Genomic DNA, 25,319 nt, shown 5'->3' on the forward strand with positions numbered 1-25,319 from the left:
TCAAGCAGGTTGGGAACGTGAGTGAAGTGGAGAGTACATCAAATTACTCAGATTCCATAGCAACCAAGAAATTTTAGAAAACCACAAAAGGCAATCTAACTCAGTACTTTGCCTTAGTATTTAACTAAATAAAATATTCTATGTAAATTTACTTTTACTGCACCAAATATATGTGTTTGCATGCATATGGGTGCTTATATTTCTTTTCATAGTAAATTAAATATGGAATTAATGTTTTCATTTTATTGAAACTATAGATATTTCACACAAGTGTTTTCTGTTGTTGATGGAGAACACAAAACAGATAATTATGAGAAAAATTATTTTTTCTTAGACCACTGCAACGTTCTTTAATATCAATTTGAAGGTATTGATATTAATCCCTGGGTTAATTTTTCAGAAAGATCAACTTCTTTTCCCCCAGCTTTATTGAGATATAATTAACATATAACATTGTTTAAGTTTAAGATGTACAACATGATGATTTAATATAGGTAAATATTATGAAATTATTACCATAATAATGTTAGTTAACGTATCTATCATCTCACAGAGTTATCATTTTTTTTTTTTTTTGGTGTGGTAAGAACATTTAAGTTCTACTCTCTTAGCAACTTTCAAATATACAACACAATATTATTCACTATTAAATATTAAACAGCATGCCACGGCACACTGGTGTGCTCTGAGTTTTTAAAACATGCAATACCTGACTATTCAGTCAGGGGCACTGACCTCTTTTCCCTTAGATTGTCAAATAAAAAACGACAACAGTCAATACAACAATGCCATCCAGTGTGAATGACTCAAAATTATATCTTTTTTTGTCAGATCAGCAAAAATTATAATCTATTTTTTAGTGTGTTGCAGAATTTTAGTAATTAGTTTATGTGTGCCTCGAAATGAAAAAAGTTGAAAATTGCTGCTGTGTATTGCATTCCCAGAACTTCATCTTCTAAATGAAAACTTGTACCCTTTGATCAACATTTCCCTATTTTTCCCACCCTACAGCCCCTCGCAATCACCAATCTACTATTTGTTTCTATAAGTTAAACTTATATAGCTTGCACATATAGGGAGATCATACAGCATATGGTCTATTTCAGTTAGCATAATGCTACCCATATTCATCCATATTGTCACAAATGGCAGGATTTCCTTCTTTTTCTATGGCTGAAAGATATATCACATTTTCTTTATCATTCATCCATTGATGGAGGCTTAGGTTCTTTCCATGTCTTGACTTTAGAAATAATACTGCAATGAGCATAGGGTGGTAGATATTTCTTTAAGGTGGTGATTTCATTTCTTTCAGATATATACCTTAGAAGTGGAATTGCTACATCACAGAGTAGTTCTACTTTTGATTTTTTGAGAAACCTCTACATTGTTGTCCACGGTGGCTGAATGAATTTACATTCTTACCAACACTGCATAAGGGTTCTCTTTCCTCCACATTATTCTTAAACATCCATATACTTTTGTACCTTTTCTTGGACATTACCTGAAAAAGTCACATACTGCTCTTGTAGTGACGAGCACTACTTTCACTTTGGACACCTTCCTTCCTAATCTTACTTTTGCTATTCTCCATGATTAGGGCATGAAATCAAAGCCTGATTTTTTAAGTGTTTTTATTGTCTGCTTCTGATAAATAACCATTACTCTTCTTGTTTTAAACTAATAAAAAATAATATTAACTGTAATCTGTATTTGAAAAATAAAATTCAAAAGAAACACAAGCAAAACATGTATAGCCCAATAAAGCTAAAAAGAAAATAATATTTTAATTGTTGTTATTTGTTATCTAAATTTTGGAAGTACTCCCAAGCAGTTATCTCATTTTGGTAAAATAAATTTCATTTCAGTACACTCTAAATTTAGAAAATTCTAAATGATGTCTATGGCTATTGACCTAAAATAGTTTCTTCAAACTGACTTAATTTCAATTTTTTTTTCCTCCAAAAATAATCTGCAGTGCACAACAGAAGCTAAGGTGATAAAGGTGATGCTTCAGATGAATCTTGTAAATTTTACTTCATTTAGACATGTTATTAAATCAAGAAAGACATTTCCTCAGTTTCTGGGAAAACAAGGATTTTCTTATTAATTTCCTAGAATTCAAACAACTATCCTTTTTTTCCTCAAAAACATACTTTTTTTTCTCAGAACACATACAAGAAAGATTTGGTTTGTATGCTTTATATGAAAAACTAGAGGCCCAATGCACGAAATTCGTGCAAGGGGCTCAGCCCTCGCAGCCCCTGCTGCCCCAGCCAGCCCTTGCAGGCCCTCAAAGCCTTGGCCAGCCCTCACAACCCCTCGCAGCCTCAGCCGGCCCTCACAGCCCTGGCTTTGCCTGGGAGGTCTTTCAGAAGGATGTCTGGACAGTTGTTGTGCTGTTCAGTCTAATTAGCATATTAGCTCTTTATTATACAGGATGAGTATAGAAATGTATTCTAATTTCTCTTATCTTTCACTGAAAAAAAAATCTCTAAGTGCCCACTATGTGCAAGACATGCATCAATATTGTTGTAATGATAAACATCAATATTTAAAAATAAATAATAGGATACTGAAAAGCTAGCTGGAAGTGTTATTAAGCTTTTGGCTGAATTTTACTTGAGGCAACTGGGGCCAAGAATGGGAATAACAAACTATATTGAGGCAGCCCAGGATGTCAGCCTAAAGTCTGATGAATGAAATGGAAATACAGAGCTTTAGTGAGTGAGCTTTGCTTTCACTGATTTAAGTGTAAGAGATGGAACTTGGAAAAGTAAAACTTTCCCTTAGGCAGGGAAGAGACGCATGAGTGCTTCTCCAGGGGATGGGCAGCTGCCAGTCTAGAAAACAAGCTAACCACTGGCCCAGCCACAGCCAAGAAAGTCAGGAAGCATTGCCAAGCAGGCAGTGATAATTAATATTCAATCATTGATCCACCCACCAGGACTCACTCACACTTCAAACAGTGACAGCTGAACACAAAAGGCCACCTTTCCCCTTCCAGGTGTCTGCTAACTAGCTTGCTTAGTGGTCATTGTGATGAAATTAGCATATTGTCTTCATTTTCTTTATCCTCTAACAGTGGTTCTCAACCTTGGCTGCACATTAGAATCACCTGGGAATCTTTTAAAAATCCTGATTTCTGGGCCTCATCCTCCGGAAATTCTGTTTTTTTTGTTATGGGGTGGGGTCACAACATTAGTAACAAAGAAACAGAATTTCCGGAGGATGAGGCCCAGAAATCAGGATTTTAAAAGATTCCCAGGTGATTTTAATGTGCAGCCAAGGTTGAGAACCACTGCTCTAGAATGACACAATTAAATTGTTGGGGTTTTTTTTCTGCTAAATATCCTATATTATATGCTGAAATTTTTAGAGTCCCATAGTGCCTTCACATGTTTCTGGTTTGAAATTTCTTTAGAAAATGAACAGAACGTACATCTCTGTTAGAAGCTCAGGGACAACACCTTTGTATCTCCCAGAACTAATGAAAAGCTGGGACCCAAAAAGATAGCAACAGATTCAGGAGATCAAAGGTTGTTGGGGACCTTCATTTATTTGTTATGCTACACTTTCTGTGTTCTATCTGCTTAATGTTGCTCTATTGTTGTCACAGCCCCTGCCATTAGGTAAAGTAAATCATAATTAGCATTAATAAGGTACCTTTAGGGTAATAGGATACCTAGGTGAGTCTTTTTAAAATCCTGATTTCTGGGCCTCATCCTCCGGAAATTCTGTTTCTTTGTTACTAATGTTGTGGCCCGCTCATAACAAAGAATCAGACTAAGCTTTCTACAGGAATTTAATTAGAATGTTATTTATTCTCTATTGCCAATTATTTAACACAATGTTTGATCACCAGCATACTTCAACATCTAAAATTAAGGCACAATTAGGTATTTTTGAGAATAGGCCCTTACTTTCTGGAAACAAGTATGTTTCTAGAAAGGAAAAGAAGGAAAAGCCATGATTTTCTTTCACAGAAGACTGAGAACATGAAATGCCTGTCTGTATTTATGCAGTATAATTCATTCACTGAAGTCCATGACGTGATAAGGCTCACAGGGCTTGAGAAATTATATGCAAACTATTTTTTTAACATATGTTTACTTTTAAACTCCTGTATTCTTTGTAATATCTGGGAAGGTTTGGAAGAACTCAGTAAGCTTTCAGTATCCCCTGATCCACTAGCTAATAAAATGCACAAAATATAATAAAGATCCTGTAAAAATTTACCAGCAGTAGTTTAAAGAGAAAGTACTTACAAATGCATGCCTTAAACTGTGAAATGTCACAGCCAAATCAAATCATGGGAGCGGCTGTTTGCACATTGCTCAGCTCCTCCTAGTGTTCCCACCACTCTTAGACAGAATAAGAAAAAGAAGTAAGTGAACAATGTTCTCCTGAAAGCCTTCCAATTTTCTGAATTGGGAGTGGGGATAAATGGTCAGTACTGAGAAAGGTCCAGGGGGAAGAATCACAAGAAGAAACTCTGACCTACCACTGTGTGAACTCCAGCAGGGACAAGAGCAGCATCCAGGCTTCCTATAGAGGACGCTGTGCTACCAGAGAAGGAAGTGATGGCGCTTATAAAGAGACCAATGAATAACACCTTTCTTTTCCTAATCAGTCTCCAAATGTGCTTAAGAAACAAGGCAAAGGAATAAATAGATGGAAACAAACAATTGTCCTTATTACTGATAAAACTGCATAGGAGTTTATACATATACATACAAGATAATCAGCCTCGTAATACTAAATCATAGAATTAGACAGACTTGGCCATGCACTGACAGCCAGGGCAGGAAACTGAAGACCTCCCCATTTGAAGACCCACCTTTATAAGAGTTAATAGAATTCAAGAGCAGACCATAGCTCATGTTCTTACAAGTACCTTGGTGCCCAAGAGGAAAGGATAGCTTAGCCATGCATGCCTATTCCCATGGCCCGAACACCAAGCAAAACTCATTCAAGCCATTCTAATTTCCTCAGGTTGTGGGAAAAGGTGGTAGTCAGGTCTATTTAGAGAAAATGTCCTACATGTAAAAGCTAGAGAATAGAAGACTAAGTATCCTTTCCAACTGGGATTATACTTCTGTCTGGATGGAGTGGGTTCTCTTAACAGAAATGTAATCAGGTTTTAGAAGGAAGACCAAAGTCCTCAGGTAATCCCAGCCTCAGACCTGCTCTCCCTCTATTCCCCATAAATCCCAGGCCTCAGGAAAATGAACAGAAAAAAAAAAGTGTTAAATTGGTCCCAGATAAAATGGGTATCAAAAGGACATCTCTCCATTTCATCAGAGAAAATAAAAAATCCGAACAAAGATGCCTGTATCTGAGAGATAAATAAAAGTAATGGCATGGCAACACTGTAAACATATTACAAACACATCTGAAGGAAAGAATGAACAAAGGAAGAAAAAGCAAGAAATGACAAGCACATAAGGGAGACAAAGAACTCAGTATGGGAGGAAATATCATAAGAAATTAAAGCAGCACTAACAAGTGCTACAGCAGAACCTAAAAACTGACATGATGTAAAAAGAGCTCTAAGTTAGAAAATTAAAAAATCAGAATGAGATGAAAACATACTGTAAAGGTAAGGGATCAAATGTAGAAATAAAGAATTCCATTATAAACATACTGTTTAAATCAAAAAATAGTGAGGAAATAGATGTGGATGAATAAGAAAAGATTTGACACAATCATAATGAGTAAAAAAAGGCAATAGAAATAACTAGTGAGGAGGTGAAAATTATGTAGAACAGATAAAAATGATCCAATATAAAGATAGATAGTATCTCTGAGATGACAAATATAAGATATGAAGCATGAAAATATTCAGAATATAGGATAATAGATCTGCAATGTAGGAAGACATGACTAAGCAGATTTAACAAGTATAATATCTGATGTTTGAAGTCATATGGGTACTAACCTTTCTAACAGAGTAAAATATTAGATCTTGTTCTTCAAACTTGATAACATTTTATCTAGAGTTAAAGCAAAACAGAGGGAAATGGGAACTATTTGTCAAGAGGGATGAAAAATTGCTAGAAGTCATTCTGTTAAAGGTCAATATAAATTTCTAGGACTTGGCCAATAAAATAAGTACATCAGTTGTAGGAAATTACACATTGCTTTAAGCTTTGTAAGAAAAATAAACAGTAGTCAGAAATTCTTTAGTAACATTACTACCATCCTATATAATAAAGAGCTAATATGGTAATGGTCATCATGCCATCATGCCATCAGGCCATCGCACCCAATGACTGATCAGCAGGAGGCTGCATGCACAGTGAGTCATGCAAGAGTGGCCGCTCGAGGAGACCGGAGGCAGGGCACCTCCTCGCAGCAGAGGAAGGCGGGAGGTGGGGCGCCTCCTTGCATGATTTCAATCACACACTGGGCCTCTAGTGTTACATAAATAGAGATATAGAAAAAATGGTTTAGTTTTTCTGTACATTAAAGATGGTTTTATATCCAATCTTGGGGTATATTTATATTTAAAATTTAAGTATTCTTTTTTCCTCATTTATGTTTCAAAGAAAAGCTTAGTCAATCTCTTTAGAGCAGTGGTTCTCAACCTTCTGGCCCTTTAAATACAGTTCCTCATGTTGTGACCCAACCATAAAATTATTTTCGTTGCTACTTCATAACTGTAATGTTGCTACTGCTATGAATTGTAATGTAAATATCTGATATGCAGGATGGTCTTACGCTATCCCTGTGAAAGGGTCGCGACCCACAGGTTGAGAACCGCTGCTTTAGAGAATAATTCAGAGAAATTCATCAGCATCTATCCTAGGTAGGGACTGGAGGGTTAGGACAAATCTTACTTTGTCATCTCCAAACTGTTCCCACTCACCACATCTAAATTACTTGTGATCCACATGGTTAAGTTCAGAAGGGCCAAAACAAGTGGACAGATTTTGTTATTTTAGTTAATTTGCTTAGATGTATCCTCAGGCTTCCAAGTAGCTATTCGTGGGTCACGCTTACACTGTAAGAAGGCATTTTTCCTGGCCAGAGTTAACTAAACTGCATATGGTCATCTTTAAATGAACTTGGCTTAGTCATTCACCACCCCTCTCCCACTTGCCATTTATGTTACCAGAATAAGATGCTTTGTAAGCCTCATCCAAATTGTGTTTTATTTTTGGAAGTGCTTTAAAAAGCAAAATTCTTGGCTAACGAATCATTGGAGTAAAGACACATTTAATCTTTATATGTGGAAAACTTTTATGTTGAACTCGTTAAGCTTTTAAGATGAGATCACTGCAATTTCCATATTAATACATTTTCTAAATAATTATGAATCCATATACAGCTTAAAATAGATGGTTCAAGGAAAATATACATGACTTATGTAAATGCTACCTTACATAAAGACGGAAAACTTTTGTAAGGGAACAGCCTATCATGAAAAATTTAAGTGTTGATTATTCACTGTTATCCTTCATTGCTGTAAATGTTATTACCAATTTTCTATCTCCAGCACTTTTCACCTACACTGGTTTTCACATAATAAGATTATTTTTGAAGATCTTAATATTTCTCATTGGGCTACAGCCAACTCTAATGAATATAAATCCCAGATTATGAGCACAGTGTGGTGGTATGTAAAGTGCTTGGGCTCAACCACATGCGAGCTGTGTGTCCTAGAGCAACTTGCTTACTTCATTTGTGCCTCCACGGCTTCATCTCTACTCTGTCATGATAGAAATACCTGGAACATGGGGTTTTTTGAAGTTAAATGAGATAATACCATGCTTTGCAATAGTGAATGTTGAAATATCGTTATTATTATAAATAGCGTCAGTAGTCTATGCTTGTGCTGTTGCCCACCTCCAATCTATACTTCCCACAGCAGTAGGAGGTGTCTTTTAAAAAAATGAAAACAAAATGTCACCACTGTGATTAAACTCTCTAGGAGCCTCGTGCAATTTAGACCAGGATCTAAAAGGTCATGGAGATCTGTCTCCAGACTGTCTCTGGTTCCATCTCCCAATGCTTTGTGCTCCAGCCACACTGGCCTGGCTTCTCTCACACAGTCTCCTTGTCATTGCATTTTGCACTAATTATTCTCTCTTCTTGGAGCACAGGATCTGTACGTGGCTCATCTTTCATTTCCCTTTTGGCCCCATCTTTAATGTTGGAGAAATCTTCCTCAACTACCAAATCACCCTGGGTTCTTGTCTTCACAGAATTCAACACTTGCTAAAATTACCACACTTATCCATTTGCTATTTGTTCTCTCCTTGCCTCAGTAGACTGAAAAGGCCCACAGGTGTGGGGATATGTTTTGTCTTTCTATTATCTCTAATGTCACAACTGCACTTGACAAATATTTGGTTAATGACTAAATGTATAATTTTAGGTTTATTCAAAGGTTACACAATTTATGATAATTTTCCAAAGCTGACATCAGAGTAAAAATCTCTATGGCATGTGGAGATAGTTTCTAGAAATGTTTTATATTATTTAAATGTTATAATTCCTTTCTGCCAGGGCTATGCAAGCTGTGGGAGGTTTGTTACTGCTGTGTTTTAAAACCAAATATGGCCATTTAAGATTAAAAAACCAAGTTCCAAGTTAAGAAGTATCTGAATATAGGTAAAAGCTACAAAATGGCAGAATTTTTATGAAGAAAAGCCTCGCTATAGCCAAAAACAAAACAAAACAAACACAAAAACACTAGTCTTTGACAAGTTTCCCTAAACAAAACTTTCCACTCTTTCAAAATTATTGTTTTCATCCAGAACCCATACTCTGCTCACTCTACTCTAGTACTACAGATTTGCTGTTCCCGCCTTTAATTCATTCTAGTCTTGAAAACATTCTTCATCAATTATAATTCTGGTATGAAACAGGTGGCACATTCAAAATGGAGAAACTTGAGGAAAGATTAATAGGGGAACTGTTTTCTGAAGAGATGCAGGCGTGGTGCACACGCTGTACCTCTCAACTGTGCTGAGCCATCTTAACCCCGACGTCTTAGATACAAAGGGAGTGAGCGATGACCAGACTCAGAGAGGTAATTGCCTGGGGAGAGTAGCCAGATCACAGCTGGCCCAAGTTGGGATTCAGCTAAATGTCTGCATCCTAGCAATCAGGGAGCCAGGAATAAACAGCCCACCTTACTTCTAACTTCCAGGCATCACCTGCAGTCTGCAGTCTGCCCATTGGCCCACAGAGAGAATCCATAAAAGTTATCCCTCCCTTCCCTAACAGGGAGGATGCTGAGGAGGGAGAGTAAATTTGAACCAACAAAAAAACACACAAAACATACAGCACCTCTTCTTATTCTGTCCCTTCTATATTTTGTGAGCCACTTCTGACTAGTTTGAAAGGATACCTAAATCTGGAGGAAGCTTTGCTTTTGAAACCCTTCTTAAGACCCCCTGTGCTCTGAATGCTGTACCTTCTCTGTACTTCCCACTCTCCACTCTGTGGGTCTCCAGTGCTTCCTCCCCATAGGGCTTGTATTTTCTACCTGATACATGCTAACTTCAATCCAGAAAGAATGAAAAAACAAAAAATGTAGTAAATTTTAAATAGCTTCTACTTTTTGTCTTTTCTTCCAAACTTCAGGGAAGTACTCTATTGCTTTAGCTCCAATTTTCTTTTTTTTAAGTTTATCTTTATTGTTGAAAGTATTACAGATGTCCCCTTTATTCCTTCATTGACCTCTTTCCCCCTTCTTCTTCTACTCCCTCCTCTCACCACCCCATGATTACCCCACTATTGTCTGCATCCATGGGTTATACATATATGCATATAAGTTCTTTGGTTAAACTCTTCCCATCCCTCCTCCCCCTATCCCTCTGAGATTCCATGTTTCCATGCCTTTGGTTCTATTTTATTCATCAGTTTATTGTGTTGATTTGATTCCACAAATAAGTGAGATCATGTGATATTTGTCTTTCCTAGACTGGCTTATTTCACTTAGCATAATACTCTCCAGGTCCCCCCATGCTGTCTCAAAAGGTAAGAGACCATTTTTTATAGCTGTACTAGAGGCCCAGTGCATGAAATTCATGCACGGGAGGGGGGAGTCCCTCAGTCTGGCCTGCACCCTCTCGCAATCTGGGATCCCTCAGGGGATGACCGACTGCTGGTTTAGGCCTGATTCCGCTCGCCTGCCTGCCTGATTGACCCTGTTTGCCTGCCTGTCTGATTGCCCCTAACTGCCTCTGCCTCAGCCCCCGCCATGGCGGCTTCGTCCAGAAGGACATCGGGAATGACATGCAGAAGGTCATTCAGCTGTCCGGTCTAATTAGCATATCATGCTTTTATTATTATAGATAGTATTCCATTGTGTAAATACACCACTGCCTTTTAATCCACTTATCTACTGATGGGCACTTGGGCCATTTCCAGACCTTAGCTATTATAAATAGTGCTGCTATAAACATAAGGGTGCATATATTCTTCCTGATTGGTGTTTTGGAGTTTTAAGGATATATTCCCAGAAGTGGGATTGCTGGGTCAAATGGCAGTTCTATGTTTAATAGTTTGAGGAAACTCCACACTGTTTGCCATATTGACTGTACTGGTCCACATTCCCACCGGAAGTGTACTAGGGTTCCTTTTTCTCTACATCCTTGCCAGCACCTATTGTTTATTGATTTATTGATGGTAGCCACTCTGGCAGGTGGGAGGTGGTACCTCTTTGTCATTTTAATTTGCATCTTTCTGATGATTAGTGACTTTGGGAATTTTTTCATATGTCTCTTGGCTTTCTGTATGTCCTCTTTGGAGAAGTGTCTATTTGTGTCCTCTGCCCATTTTTTGATTGGATTGTTTGTCTTCCTTTTGTTGAGTTGTACAAGCACTTTATATATTTTGGAAATAAATAAACTCCTTATCAGATGTATCATTGGAAAATATGTTCTACCATACAGTGGGTTCCCTTTTCACTTTGATGCTGTTTTCCTTTGCTGTGCAGAAGCTTTTTAGTTTGATATAGTACCGTTTGTTTATTGTTTTTCCTTTGTTTCTCTTGCCCTAGATGTGTATCAGGGAAAACTTTGCTATGTGAGATTTCTGATATTTTGCTGCCTATGTTTTCTTTAAAGATTTTTAGGTTTCATGACTTACATTTAAGTGTTTTACCCATTTTGAGTTTATTCTTTTGTAAATTAGTGGTGTAGTTTCATTTTTTACATGTACTTGTCCAACTATCCCATCACCATATATTGAAGAGACTGTCTTTACTCCATTGTATGTTCTTGCCTCACTTGTCAAATATTAATTGAGCATAATGGCTTGGGTAGATTTCTGGTTATCCATTCTGTTCCATTGATCTATATGCCTGTTCTTGTGCCAATACCAGGCTGTCCTGATTATAGTTGCTTCATAAGTAGTATATAGCTTGATATCTGGTATAGTGATCTTCTTTGTTCTTCTTTGTCAAGATTGTTGCAGCTATTCAGGGTCTTTTTGGGTTCCATATAAATTTTTGGAATGTCTGTTATTGACCTGTGAAATATGCTGTTGGTATTTTAATAGGAATTGCATTGAATCTATAGATTGCTTTGGGTAGTATGTACATTTTAATGCTGTAAATTCTACCCATCTGTGAACATGGCATATTCTTCCACTTGTATATATCTTCTTCTATTTCTTTCAACATTCTATAAGTTTTCCAAGTACAGGTCTTTTACCTCCTTGGTTATGTTTATTCCTAAGTACCTTAATTTTTGTGTTGCAATGGTAAATGGGATTGTTTTTTCAGTTTTTCTTTTTTATTTATTTGTTTGTTTGTTTTATTAATCCTCACCCAAGGATATTTTTCCCTTTTTTTTATTTTTTTAGAGAGAGAGTGGAAGGAAGGGAAAGAGACAGAGAGAGAAATATCAATGTGAGAGAGACACATGGATTGATTTCCTTCCACATGCACCCCAACTGGGGCTGGGGATCAAGACTGCAACCGAGGTGGATTCTCTTGACTGGAATTGAACCTGTGACCCTTCAGTCTGAGGGCTGATGCTCTAACCTCTGAGCCAAAATGTCTAGGGCTAGTTTCTCTTTCTGAGAGGTCATTATTGGTATATAAAAATGCCAACAATTTCTGGGTGTCAATTTTGTATTCTGCTACATTGACAAAATCATTTGTTAAATCTAGTAGTTTTCAGTGGAGTCTTTAGGGTTTTCTCTGTACAATATCATGGCATCTGTAAATAATGACAGTTTACATCTTCCTTTCCAATTTGGATGCCTTTTATTTTTTCTTCTTGTCTTATTGCTGTGGCTAGGACTTCCAGTGTTATGTTGTCCCAATTTTTTTTAATCTCCTCTTTTCTTCACTTTGCCATTCCAATATTTTCCATGAAATCTTCAAACATTCATTAAAATTATTTGAAATTCAGCCTTCCTCTAAGCAAGTCACATTATATTTCCTAATTTTCCATCCTCTTTTCTCTGTTTCCAAAAACACTGGAATCTTCAGGTTTCCACCCTCTGTAATATTTTTATATGCTATGCTTTAATTTTATCCTAACTCTGGAGAATTTTAGGTCTTCTTGTTTGTCCTCTATATTAAATCCCTAATTATTTAATACTATAACATCAAATACATTATTTTTTTTCACATGCCTTCAATTCCATTTTTACCCAAATAAATATTTCTTCCTACTTGATCTGCTCTCAAGCTTGGTTTACTTATTTCAATTTATACTTTGGCTATCCTTCTAGTATCATGGGGGGAAGTTTATTCATGCTTTAGTATACCAAGTTCTAATAACATTTCTTTTTGCAGCATCTCTATTATCAATTTTTATTATTCCCTACTATATTTCTGCCTCAAGATTTCTTCTAGACTGTTTAAGCCCACCTAATGTGTTTCCTTCCCTTCAAATTCTTCCCCAACCAAACCACCCTTCTCACCAGTGGCCAGAAACATCTTATAAAATTACTTACAATAACTTATAAAGTAACTAGAGGCTTGGTGCATGGATTTGTGCACTGGTGGGGTCCCTTGGCCTGGCCTGCACCCTCTCGCAATCCAGGACCCCTTCGGGGATGTCAGAAAGCCAGTTTCAGCCTGATCCCTGCAGGCCAGGCCGTGGGACCCCACTGGTGCCTGAATCCATGCACCAGGCCTCTAGTATTCATATAAGATCTTTGGTTAATCTCTTTCTGCCCTCCCCTCCACGCCCCCCCCAGCCTCCTTCCCTCTGAGATTCATCAGTCTGTTTCCATGTCTGTGCATTGAGCGTCTGCCCTCTGGTGGTCAGTGCGTGTCATAGCTACCAGTTGAACAGTCAAACCAAAGGTCCTCAAACTTTTTAAACAGGGGGCCAGTTCACCGTCCCTCAGACCGTTGGAGGGCCGGACTATAGTTTAAAAAAAACCTATGAACAAATTCCTATGCACACTGCACATATCTTATTTTGAAGTAAAAAAAACAAAACGGGAATAAATACAATATTTAAAATGAAGAACAAGTAGAGAGGAAGCAAGATGGCGGCGATATAGGCAGACGCGTCCCAGGTCTTGTCCCGGAGCAAACGGAGTAAGCAGCTGAAACTAATAACACCCACCCCGAATTGGCAAATTTACTCAGCTGGTGAGACGGCTTGCAGCCTGGAAGGGCAGACCTCCCCTGGAAAGGTTAAAAACCAGGGATCTGGGCAGGAAAGTTTGCCAGACCTGAGCCCAGAGGGTCGGAGGGAGACCGCATGGCAGACAGCCGCGTCTCTTGGGACAGACACAGACCCTGACCAGGGTAAGGAGTTCCGCGGGTTTGCTGGCGCCAGGAGATTTGAGATTTGGATTTTGTGATTGCGGAGAACTGAGACTAAAGGGGGCATCCTGAGGAACTGATCAGACCGTGCAGTGCCCATAAGAGAGGAGCGTTTCCCAGACCATGCAGTGCTGGTAAGAGGAGCGTTTCCCAGACCGGTAAGAGGAGCGTTTCCGCGGCCGGCCGGCGTTTGTCTGTTTCTTTGTTTTCACTGAACCCTGCTCATAGGACAGTTCGGATACAGACACTCACCTGTGCTGAAGAGAGGGTGAAGGTGCAGACGAGGGGAATCTGGGGAGAGGCTGAGGAAAGAGGGGGAGCCGGAGGAGGTGGCAGCGAATTGAGTGCTGAGACCCCCCTGGGCCCAGGACTGGGGCAGCCATTCCTCCAGAGGGTGGAATTCCTCCCCCCAGCCCCCCAGGCAAGGAGCACAGCCACACCCAGATTCCACCCTGTATGAGATAAAGGACTAAAACAAGCTGATTAGTCCCTGGGAGTTACCAGGGTCTGGCCTATAGAGGGATTTTCAGTCCCACCAACAACACAGAGCAGGGTAAGGATTAAAAAAGGATAGAGAAGCTGTATAGCCTCAGAGGCCAACCCAAAAACACTGCCACCCAGAGGTTGAGCCACAAACTGACTCTTAGGGGAATACAAATTAAGGCAGACTGGATCACAAATACGGCCTGCTTTAAAATCAGGACTGTGATTTACAACACGGAGGAACAGTGTAATGCAGGCAACACTCTCCTAAATACCTGGCAGGACCAAGGCGAACCAGGCTGAAGAGTAGAAGAACCGAAAGACCATCACTACTGCAAATTTTTTCTTTTTCTTTTTCTTTTTAATTTTTTCACCTTTTTACTAAGAAACCAATTTTTTTTTCTCTTTTTCTTCTTTTTCCATCACCTGATTTTACCCTTTCAATTACCACATTTTTATTTTTAACCAGTATTATTACTCCTACCATTTTACCATTTTTTAAAGTGCCATTTTATTTTCTCTTTATTTTCTTTTGGGATTAGTGTTCTCCATTCTATTTTCATCGTTCCTTTAGCATTAATTTTCCCTATCTCAATTCCACCTCTTTGCTAAAACCCTCTTCCTTACTTTTCCCCTTTTGGTGTCCTGTTTCTCTTACCCTATTCCTGCTCCAGACTTTCCCAATTCCCTCTTTTTACCCCCTGTCTAATTCCACCCTACTTATATATCCTATTTCCAATCTACTGCTCTAAATCCTTATACACCTATTCTTTATCCTTCTTCACTTTCCAACCATTTTTTTTTCTCTCTTATCTTTCTATTGTTTTCTTGATTGTTGAATATATTGGGCTTTTTTTTTTTTTTTTTTTTTTTAATTTGTTTGTTTGTTTTGTTTTGTGTTTTTTCTTCTTTTTTAGGACTGGTTGTGAGGTTGTTTTTCTTTTTCTTTTTCTTTTTCTTTTTTTTTTCTGCTGGTTTTTCCCTTCCCTCCCCCACCCCACCCCAGCTATTTTTGTGCTTCTGTTTTCCCTTACCCCTCTGGATATTATTGGTGGTTTGTAGTTTGCATTCATCTCCAGGGATCTGTTGCTGGAATTTGTTGAGATTAGTGGCAGTTCTATTGGAGTTTGCTCCTCATACGGGGAGTCTCTTCCCCACTTCTACTTCATTCTCTTTTTTCGCTCTCTTTTTTTCCCCCCTCTTTTTTCCCAATTCTATTTTTGCACTCCTTTTTTGTTTGTTTTTTTCTTATTTTTCTTTTCTGTTCTCTCTTTTATCTTCTTCTCTTCTTTCTCCCTTATCCCCTAATTCTCTTAATTCGGGTGGTCACCTTTATTTGGAGTTATTAATATTGTGAATATACTTGTGTTCAGTGCCTGGTACGTTGTGCCTTGCTCTGTTGTATTTTGTGCCTTTAAATAAACGCAGCAGATCCAAGCAACAGCAGCCCCCTGATCACCGCAGCCTCCTGATCACCACAGCCTCCTGATCACCACACCCTCTGTCTGTGGAACAGCAACTGTACGTGAAGCCTCCCCCCACCAGCCAGAAGAGCCAACACAGCTGTGAACAACACCCACCAGAGGAGCTGCTGCCAACTGGAAAGCAGCTGCTACCGCAACCGTCTGAGCAGCAACCACAACCCAAGGAGCCCCTGCCACCCAGGGAGCAGCCACTGAACACCTCAACATCTACATATGTCAGCGAGATCAAACATGGGTAGGCAAAGAAACCCCCAAAGGAAAGAAAAGGAGGACTCGCCAGAAAAGCAGCTAAGTGAGACAGAGATATGCAACATGACGGAAAAAGAATTCAGAATAAGGTTCCTAGAGTACATGCACCACATGTTCAAGAAGCAAGAAGAAACAGATGAAAAACTCAACTACTTATGCAAGAAGCTAGAAGAAACAGATGAAAAAATCAACAACTTAAGTAAGTCCCAAGAAGAAATGAAGAGTGACATAGCTTCAATAAAAAACTCCATTGAAAGTATCAACAGTAGACTGGGAGAAGCGGAGGACCGAATTAGTGAATTAGAAGACAAGGAAGCAAAACACACTCAAACTGTACGGCAAATGGAGAAAAAAATTAAAAGACAGGAGGAGAGCCTAAGGGAGCTTTGGGACAACATGAAACGAAACAACATACGAATAATAGGGGTGCCAGAACAACAGAAAGATGAACATGGATTAGAAAACCTATTCGAAGAAATAATATCAGAAAACTTCCCTGAGGTGGGGAAGAAAAAAGTCACACAAGCCCAGAGAGTCCCAAACAAGGTGAACCCGAAAAGACCCACACCAAGACACATCATAATTACCATGGCAAATGTTCAGGATAAAGAGAGAATCTTACAGGCTGCAAGAGAGAGACGGAAAGTAACATACAAGGGATCTCCCATTAGATTATCAAATGATTTCTCAACAGAAACACATCAGGCCAGAAAAGAATGGACAGAAATCTACAAAGTGATGCAAAGCAAAGGACTGAATCCAAGAATACTCTATCCAGCAAGGCTATCATTCAAAATTGAAGGGGAAATAAGAAGCTTCACAGACAAAAAAGGGCTAAGGGAGTTTATCACCACCAAGCCAGCCATGCAAGAAATGCTAAAGGGACTGGTGTAAAAAGAAGAAATATCAAGCTCAGAAAGAAAACAGCCACACACACACACACAAAAAGAAATGGCTACAAACAAATACCTTTCAATAATAACTTTAAATGTAAATGGACTAAATGCTCCAACCAAAAGACATCGAGTGGCTGAATGGATAAAAAAACATGACCCATACATCTGCTGTCTACAAGAGACCCACCTCATTAGAAGGGACTCACACAGACTGAAAGTGAAGGGATGGAAAAATATCTTTCACGCAAATGGAAAGGAAAAGAAAACTGGGGTAGCAATACTTATATCTGACAAAGTACATCTCAAAGTGAAGGCCATAACCAGAGATAAGGAAGGCCACTTCATAATACTAAAGGGATCAATACAACAAGAAGATATAACCCTGGTAAACATATATGCACCCAATGCAGGAGCACCCACATACATAAGAAAACTTCTGGAAGATATCAGGGGAGAGATCGACAACAATACAATCATAGTAGGGGACTTTAATACACCACTGACATCACTGGATAAATCCGCTAGACAAAAACTCAGCAAAGAAACAGCAATCCTAAATGACTCACTAGATCAGATGGACTTAATTGACATCTTCAGAACACTTCACCCCACAGCTGCGGAATATACATTCCTCCCAGGTGCTCATGGGACATATTCAAAAATAGACCACATATTGGGTCACAAGCAAAGTCTCCACAAATTCAAGAAGATTGAAATCATAAAAAGCTTCTTCACAGACCACGATGGCATAATGTTAGAAATAAACTACAATAAAAACAACCCAAAATACTCAAACACTTGGAAGCTGAATAGCATGTTATTAAATATTGATTGGGTTACCGATGACATCAAAGAAGAAATTAAAAACATCCTGGACACTAATGACAATGAAAACACAACAATCCAAAACCTCTGGGACACAATGAAAGCAGTCCTGAGAGGGAAGTTTATAGCTCTACAGGCCTATCTCAAAAAACAAGAAAAAATGGTAGTCAATCATCTAACTCTACAACTCAAAGAATTAGAAAGAGAGCAACAAGAAAACCCCAGAGTGAGCAGAAGGAAGGAGATAATAAAGATTAGAGCAGAAATCAATGAAATAGAGACCAAAAAAACAATACAGAAAATCAATGAAACCAAGAGCTGGTTCTTTGAAAGGATAAACAAGATTGACAAACCCCTAGCCAGGCTCACCAAGAAGCAAAGAGAGAGGTCCCAAATAAACCAAATCAGAAATGATAGAGGCGAAATAACAACAGACCCCACAGAAATACAAATGATTGTTAAACAATACTACGAGCAACTCTACTCCAACAAACTGGACAACCTGGAGGAAATGGACAAATTCCTAGAAAAATACAACATTCCAAAACTCAATCAGGAAGAATCTAAAAACCTCAATAGGCCAATAACTATGGAAGAAATTGAAGCAGTCATCAGAAAGCTTCCAGCAAACAAAAGCCCAGGGCCAGACGGCTTCACAGGGGAGTTCTACCAAACATTCAAGGAAGAACTAAAACCTACCCTCCTCAGACTACTACAAAAAATTCAAGAGGAAGGAACGCTTCCAAGCTCATTCTATGAAGCCAGCATCACCCTAATACCAAAACCAGGTAAAGACATCACAATGAAAGAGAATTACAGGCCAATATCCCTCATGAACATAGATGCCAAAATCCTCAACAAAATCTTAGCAAATCGGATCCAGCAGTACATCAGAAGGATCATACACCATGACCAAGTAGGATTCATCCCAGAGATGCAAGGATGGTACAACATCCGTAAATCAATAAATGTGATACATCACATAAACAAATTGAAAGAAAAAAACCACATGGTCATATCAATTGATGCAGAAAAAGCATTCGACAAAATCCAACACCCATTTTTGATAAAAACTCTCAGAAAGGTGGGAATAGAAGGATCATACCTCAACATAATAAAAGCCATATATGACAGGCCCACTGCCAACATCATACTCAATGGACAAAAACTAACACCATTTCCCCTAAGAACAGGAACAAGACAGGGATGCCCACTCTCACCACTCCTGTTCAACATAGTACTGGAAGTATTAGCCATTGCAATTAGGCAAGAAGAAGGAATAAAAGGCATCCAAATTGGAAAAGAGGAAGTAAAACTGTCCTTATTTGCAGATGACATGATATTATACATACAAAACCCTAGAGACTCCATCAAAAAGCTACTAGACTTAATACATGAATTTGGCAATGTAGCAGGATACAAAATTAACCCCAAGAAATCTGAGGCATTTCTATACACCAACAGTGAACTTTCAGAAAGGGAGATCAGAAAAACAATCCCATTTACCATCGCACCAAAAAAATTAAGATACCTAGGAATAAACTTAACTAAAGAGGTTAAAGACCTCTACTCAGAAAACTACAGGACGTTGAAAAAAGAGATAGAGGAAGACATAAACAGATGGAAGAACATACCATGTTCTTGGATTGGTAGAATCAACATCATTAAAATGTCCATACTACCCAAAGCAATCTATAAATTCAACGCACTTCCCATTAAAATACCAATGGCCTTCTTCAAAGATCTAGAACGAACTCTCCAAAAATTCATCTGGAATAAAAAAAGACCCCGAATAGCTGCAACGATCCTGAGAAAGAACAAAGTAGGTGGGATCTCAATGCCAGATATCAAGCTGTATTACAAAGCCACTGTTCTCAAAACTGCCTGGTACTGGCACAAGAACAGACATATAGATCAGTGGAATAGAATAGAGAGTCCAGAAATTAGCCCGAACCAATATGCTCAATTAATTTTTGACAAAGGAGGCATGAACATACAATGGAGCCAAGATAGTCTCTTCAATAAATGGTGTTGGGAAAATTGGACAGACATATGCAAGAAAATGAAACTAGACCACCAACTTACACCATACACAAGAATAAACTCAAAATGGATAAAGGACTTAAATGTACGACAGGAAACCATAAAAATTCTAGAAGAATACAAAGGCAACAAAATCTCAGACATATGCCAAAACAATTTCTTCACTGATACAGCTCCTAGGGCAGTTGAAACTAAAGAGAAACTGAACAAATGGGACTACATCAAAATAAAAAGCTTCTGCACAGCAAAAGAAACCATCAACAAAACAACAAGAAAACCCACCTCGTGGGAAAACATATTTGCCAACGTCATATCGGATAAGGGCTTAATCTCCAAAATTTATAGGGAACTCATACAACTTAACAAAAAGAAGATAAACAATCCAATCAAAAAATGGGCAAAGGATCTAAATAGACACCTTTCAAAAGAGGACATTCAGAAAGCCAAGAGACATATGAAAACATGCTCAAAGTCACTAATCATCCGAGAGATGCAAATCAAAACAACAATGAGGTACCATCTCACACCTGTCAGAATGGCCATCATCAACAAATCAACAAACGACAAGTGCTGGAGAGGATGTGGAGAAAAAGGAACACTTGTGCACTGCTGGTGGGAATGCAGACTGGTGCAGCCACTATGGAAGGCAGTATGGAGGTTCCTCAAAAAATTGGAAATGGAACTCCCATTTGACCCTGTGATCCCACTACTAGGAATATATCCCAAGAAACCAGAAACACCTATCAGAAAGGATATATGCACCCAGATGTTCATAGCAGCACAATTCACCATAGCTAAGATCTGGAAACAGCCTAAGTGCCCATCAGTAGATGAATGGATTAGAAAACTGTGGTACATCTACACGATGGAATACTATGCTGCTGTTAAAAAGAAGGAACTCCTACCATTTGCAACATCATGGATGGAACTGGAGAGCATTATGCTAAGTGAAACAAGCCAGTCAATGAAGGAAAAATACCACATGATCTCACTCATTCATGGATAATAAAGACCATTACAAACTTTTGAACAATAATAGATACAGAGGCAGAGCTGCCTCAAACTGATTGTCAAACTGCAGTGGGAAGGCCAGAGAGAGTTGGGGGGCAGGAGGGAGGGGAGTAAGAGATCAACCGAAGGACTTGTATGCATGCATATAAGCATAACTAATGGACATAAGACACTGGGGGGTAAGGGAGGGTAGTGGTTTGTCAAGGGCGGGGGGGGGGAAAAAGGATACTTATGTAATACCCTTTGTAATACTTTAAGAGGAAAATAAAAAAAAAAAAAAAAAAAAAAAAAAAAATAAAATGAAGAACAAGTAAAGTTAAATCAACTGACTATTTGCATTACCACTGAGCACGGACAATTTGCATTATCACTGTGATGCAACCCCCCTAGAAACCACCCCTAACCAACTAACCAACTTCAAAAAAAAAAAGGCTCTCCTAACTTCAAAAAAAAAAGGCCCTACTAACTGCAAAATAAAAATAAAATAGACCTCCTAACTTCAAAAAAAAAAAATAAATCCTAACTTGTTCTTACCTCAGTCCTCAGGCAGCAGGCTCTGCACAGGCAAGCTCATGACTCACCTGATCACACCCGAGACAGAGACAGAGAGAAGGAGGGGAGTCGGAGAGTGCGGTGCACATTCCACACATGTGCATTGCGGGCCTGGGACAGGTTGGCTGCTAAGCAACAGACAGCGGTGGCAAAAACACCTGGCAGGCCGGGTAAATGTTTTCGGCGGGCCGCATGTGGCCTCCGAGCCGTAGTTTGAGGACCCCTGAGTTAAACGGTTGCTTAGGCTTTTATATATATAAAGATTCTACTGAGGAGAAATTTCAAAGGAGCTTCCACTGCATTCTGAATAACCAATTTCAATATAAATACATGTAAGCACTTTACCAGAGAACCAATAATCATGTAGTTAATGTTTAATGTTTATTTGACATAATAATCCAAAGAACAAAGCTTTATATCAATTAAAATGCAAATAATATTCATGATTTTACTGTCACTGAGAAAAAAATTTTCCTGACATTTTAGTTGTCCTTGTGATTCAATTTCTGAATTTTTGCTAGATGTGTGTGAAGGAGGGAAGTACTGAAGTTCACATGGATTTATGAAATTTTCAAATTAAAATATTTTTATCTTGTCAGTAGTTAATTTTGTTAATTTTAATTCTACATCTAGTTAAATCTATGACAATATATAGCCCCACTGCCCCTGATTAAACTGAATATTTTAACTATAAAATTTAGTCTTACTTTTCTTGCATTATGGATACTGTTGATTACAAGGATAATAGGGAATGATTATAACTTTGATATTAATTATATATAAGTGCTCTTATAAGAGCTCTATGGGAAAGAATCTAGGTATTCTCATGCAGAATTAATTGTACTACTATAAAAATTTTAATTATTTCAAAATGACACATCAGAGTACAACAACTTAACAGTAAAATGTAGTGGGAAATTATATAAAAGGACAGTTAAAACTGTAAGAAGAAGGGACTTCACATGGATAAATGAATGATTTTTATTAGAATAAAATTTACAATGTATAAAACTACTTACATTCTTATTATTGCAAACATTATTTAAAGTTTATAACTATGTTTCAACACTATTAAACAGGTCTTGAAGCAAGAATTTGGTTACTAGCCATGTTCATTGGCATTTATAAATAAAAATTGTTGAAGAATTAAACCTTTTTACCTTAACATAATTCCCCTTAGAATTATTTTATTAATAAATATATATATATACTAATTTAATACAAGATATTAAATTATAGTTTATAAAAATTGTAAGATAAGAATAACATTAACATACCTTGAACTAGTTGGATTGTCCCAATCCAGTCACAATGCAAATCATCTTCAAAAATGAATAGTTGATTTAATGTGAAGATATAAAAATGAAGTGATTATTATCTAAAATAGTCATTCAGATGTGAATGTCTAAAAGTAGCTTGTGAGGACTAAAATACCTGACAGAATAACTGCTAGGAAATATATTTGTCACTTCTTGTCATGTTGTAGTCTGATCATTTATTCAGACTAATATTAGAGCATGTTCCATTAGCTAATCAGACTAGTTGAAATAAAGACTAATCATCACCTTGATTTAAAACATTCAAAAAGTTTGTTTAGTCTTCAAAAAAAATAATAAGTTAAAAATTTAGACATGTTCAGCCAGCTGGAAATAACTGAATGTCAACTGGCCAAAATCTTTTACCAAGTATATAATTTTGCAGTTTTTAGAATGTTAATAGTAGGTTTTACTGTGCTATTAACTGCCAAGCTCAACAATAAGCACCCATCAGCATTCTGTTAACCTTTTCAGACTGAATTACACAGGACTTACTGTGAACTCCAATGTTACCTTGACCATCTAGTACTAGTAGCCAAAATTTTAACATGATGTCTCTTCTATATAACAATATAATAAATAAATGACAATAGGGCTTTACTTTTTAGATAATTTTGGACCCTTTATATCTTTCTCTCTAGTTAATGAATTTGTGAAATAGGAGATTAGATCTTTTTCTCTCAAAATAACTATATGTGTGAATATTTTAGTATTTTAAACAGTGTGTTTATTTTTTTTAATATAAACACAACTTTTGTTTAAAATGGATTCTTAAGAAAGATGAAGAGTGCTATATTTGCCCCTTACATAACACCTGGAACACCATCATGTGTCCTCAATGGCAATAGTGCATTCCTTTGAGAAGCACAGAATATCATTATTTCAGAATCTATAAAAGGTGTTTAAACCACATATACCCCAGACTTCCTCAGAGCTACAATAATAGAATCTATTGAGTTATGGGGTAAAGTGAATATCACAAAATTATTTACTTATCCAAGTTTAGTGCATGAAAAAAAATAAATATAAATCATTTCTAAATCCTTCAGAGATAGGGAAAATAAGGATAAGCTAAATGTCATTAATGAAATTTTGACCTGAACACTTGAAATAAATAATATTGTATGCAACTATACTTTAATAAAAAATTTAAAGATTATACTACATGTAAATATAAGATGAAGCAAGTTTGAGCTCAAGAATGGAGAGTGCAATATAAAAAAACTGTCAATAAACAATAAGATATCTATAATAAAATATGTATAGATTTTAAGTCAATTTTTAAAAGTGGTTTCAAATTCTAAGATTCATTCTTAGGAAAAGAGTGAAGCAAGGAGGGAGGGAGAAAGGGAAGCAGGGAGGGAGGGAGGAAGAAAGGAAGGGAGAGAGGGATGGAGGGTAGGGAAGGGAGGAAGAGAGTAAGTTTATTCAGTCTTCACTTTACATGGTAGTGCAGGACCATAAGAATGAATATGCATGTTAAAACCATGGAAAGTAATATTTGTAATCAATGGAAAAGTTGCAATTATTCTGTGACACCTAATTTGCTTAAGACAATCTTTTGAAAGTTGTTGGTAAGCAAGCAGCTTTGGAAGACAGAGATACCATCTACTACTAGAAGAGTACTATTTACAGTCCAATATAATAAAAATAAGTTGTCCCTCTGGAGCAGTTACTCTTACATCGTTGTTAGAAGGTCCCCATATAAAACTGGGCTTCTTATACTCAAGGTTCTTCCATAACACACCTACTGCATCACCTGGCCCTGTGGGAACTGGGGCTCAGGGAAACAACACAACAATGTTACCTCTAGCTACTGCTATTGCTGTGTCATACATTATATTTTGTGACCAACCCAGGAGTCCCCAGTCTTCTTCAAGAATTTCTGAAACTGCGGCAAGCTAACTTGTTAGCTTGCAAGGTAAAAATCTTAGGACCTTTGCTGTTCTTAACAAAACAATATGGAAAAGATCCCAACTCCTTGAATAATCCCAACATAAATCTAATATGTAAATCAGACAATGAAACTACAGAAAGAAAACTTCCACACAAAAATTCATATACAAAGATACAAAAAGACCAAATAAAAATCACAGAATTCAGATTAATTCCATCCCTATTATAAAATAATATATTATATTTAAGTCATATGTATTCTGGGACTATATTAAATATAATATAATATATTTAAGTCAGAATGAGGCAATTGTAGAATTATATTTGGTGAAATAATATTATTAATTCCCCAAAATGTTTATAAAATTTGGTATCAGCTAGTTGTTTAAAGTATAAGATAAAACATATATCGCTTCTCGGCCTTTTGGCTAAGATCAAGTGTAAGATAAAACATATAATATCTTTTTTTAGCATGTTTCAGGATAGGTACCTATACAATGCAGTTAGACTGTATGTTAAGTGAATTAGCAAATGACTAAACAACTAAAGAGGAAATTGTTATGGAATTTACATTGAGAACATGAATAGGAAAAGATCCTAACTAGTACTTCTATTTTTCAAAATTATTAAAATGTAGTAAGCAATTACCATAAAAGAGCTTTATTTGTTGAGAAGGAAAAAATTGTATTATTTTCAGATAATATGGTCACATAACTATAGAAGCAACAAATATTAATTGTGAATTTAATCAAATTTAAAAATGTCATTGTAATATATTTTGAAATAAAAATTAATGAACTAGAAGAGCTTT

At 37.3% G+C, this 25,319-nt stretch overlaps 1 pseudogene; it reads left to right on the forward strand.

Moving 5' to 3' along the window:
• The first annotated feature begins 24,916 nt into the window (after positions 1–24,916).
• Positions 24,917–25,045, forward strand: LOC139007970 (U2 spliceosomal RNA; annotated as a pseudogene).
• Positions 25,046–25,319: the final 274 nt, after the last annotated feature.

Source organism: Myotis yumanensis, unplaced genomic scaffold (genome assembly GCF_028538775.1).
Source record: "Myotis yumanensis isolate MYYU_CA2020_CCGP unplaced genomic scaffold, mMyoYum1.0.hap1 SCAF_3, whole genome shotgun sequence".
Taxonomy (NCBI): domain Eukaryota; kingdom Metazoa; phylum Chordata; class Mammalia; order Chiroptera; family Vespertilionidae; genus Myotis; species Myotis yumanensis.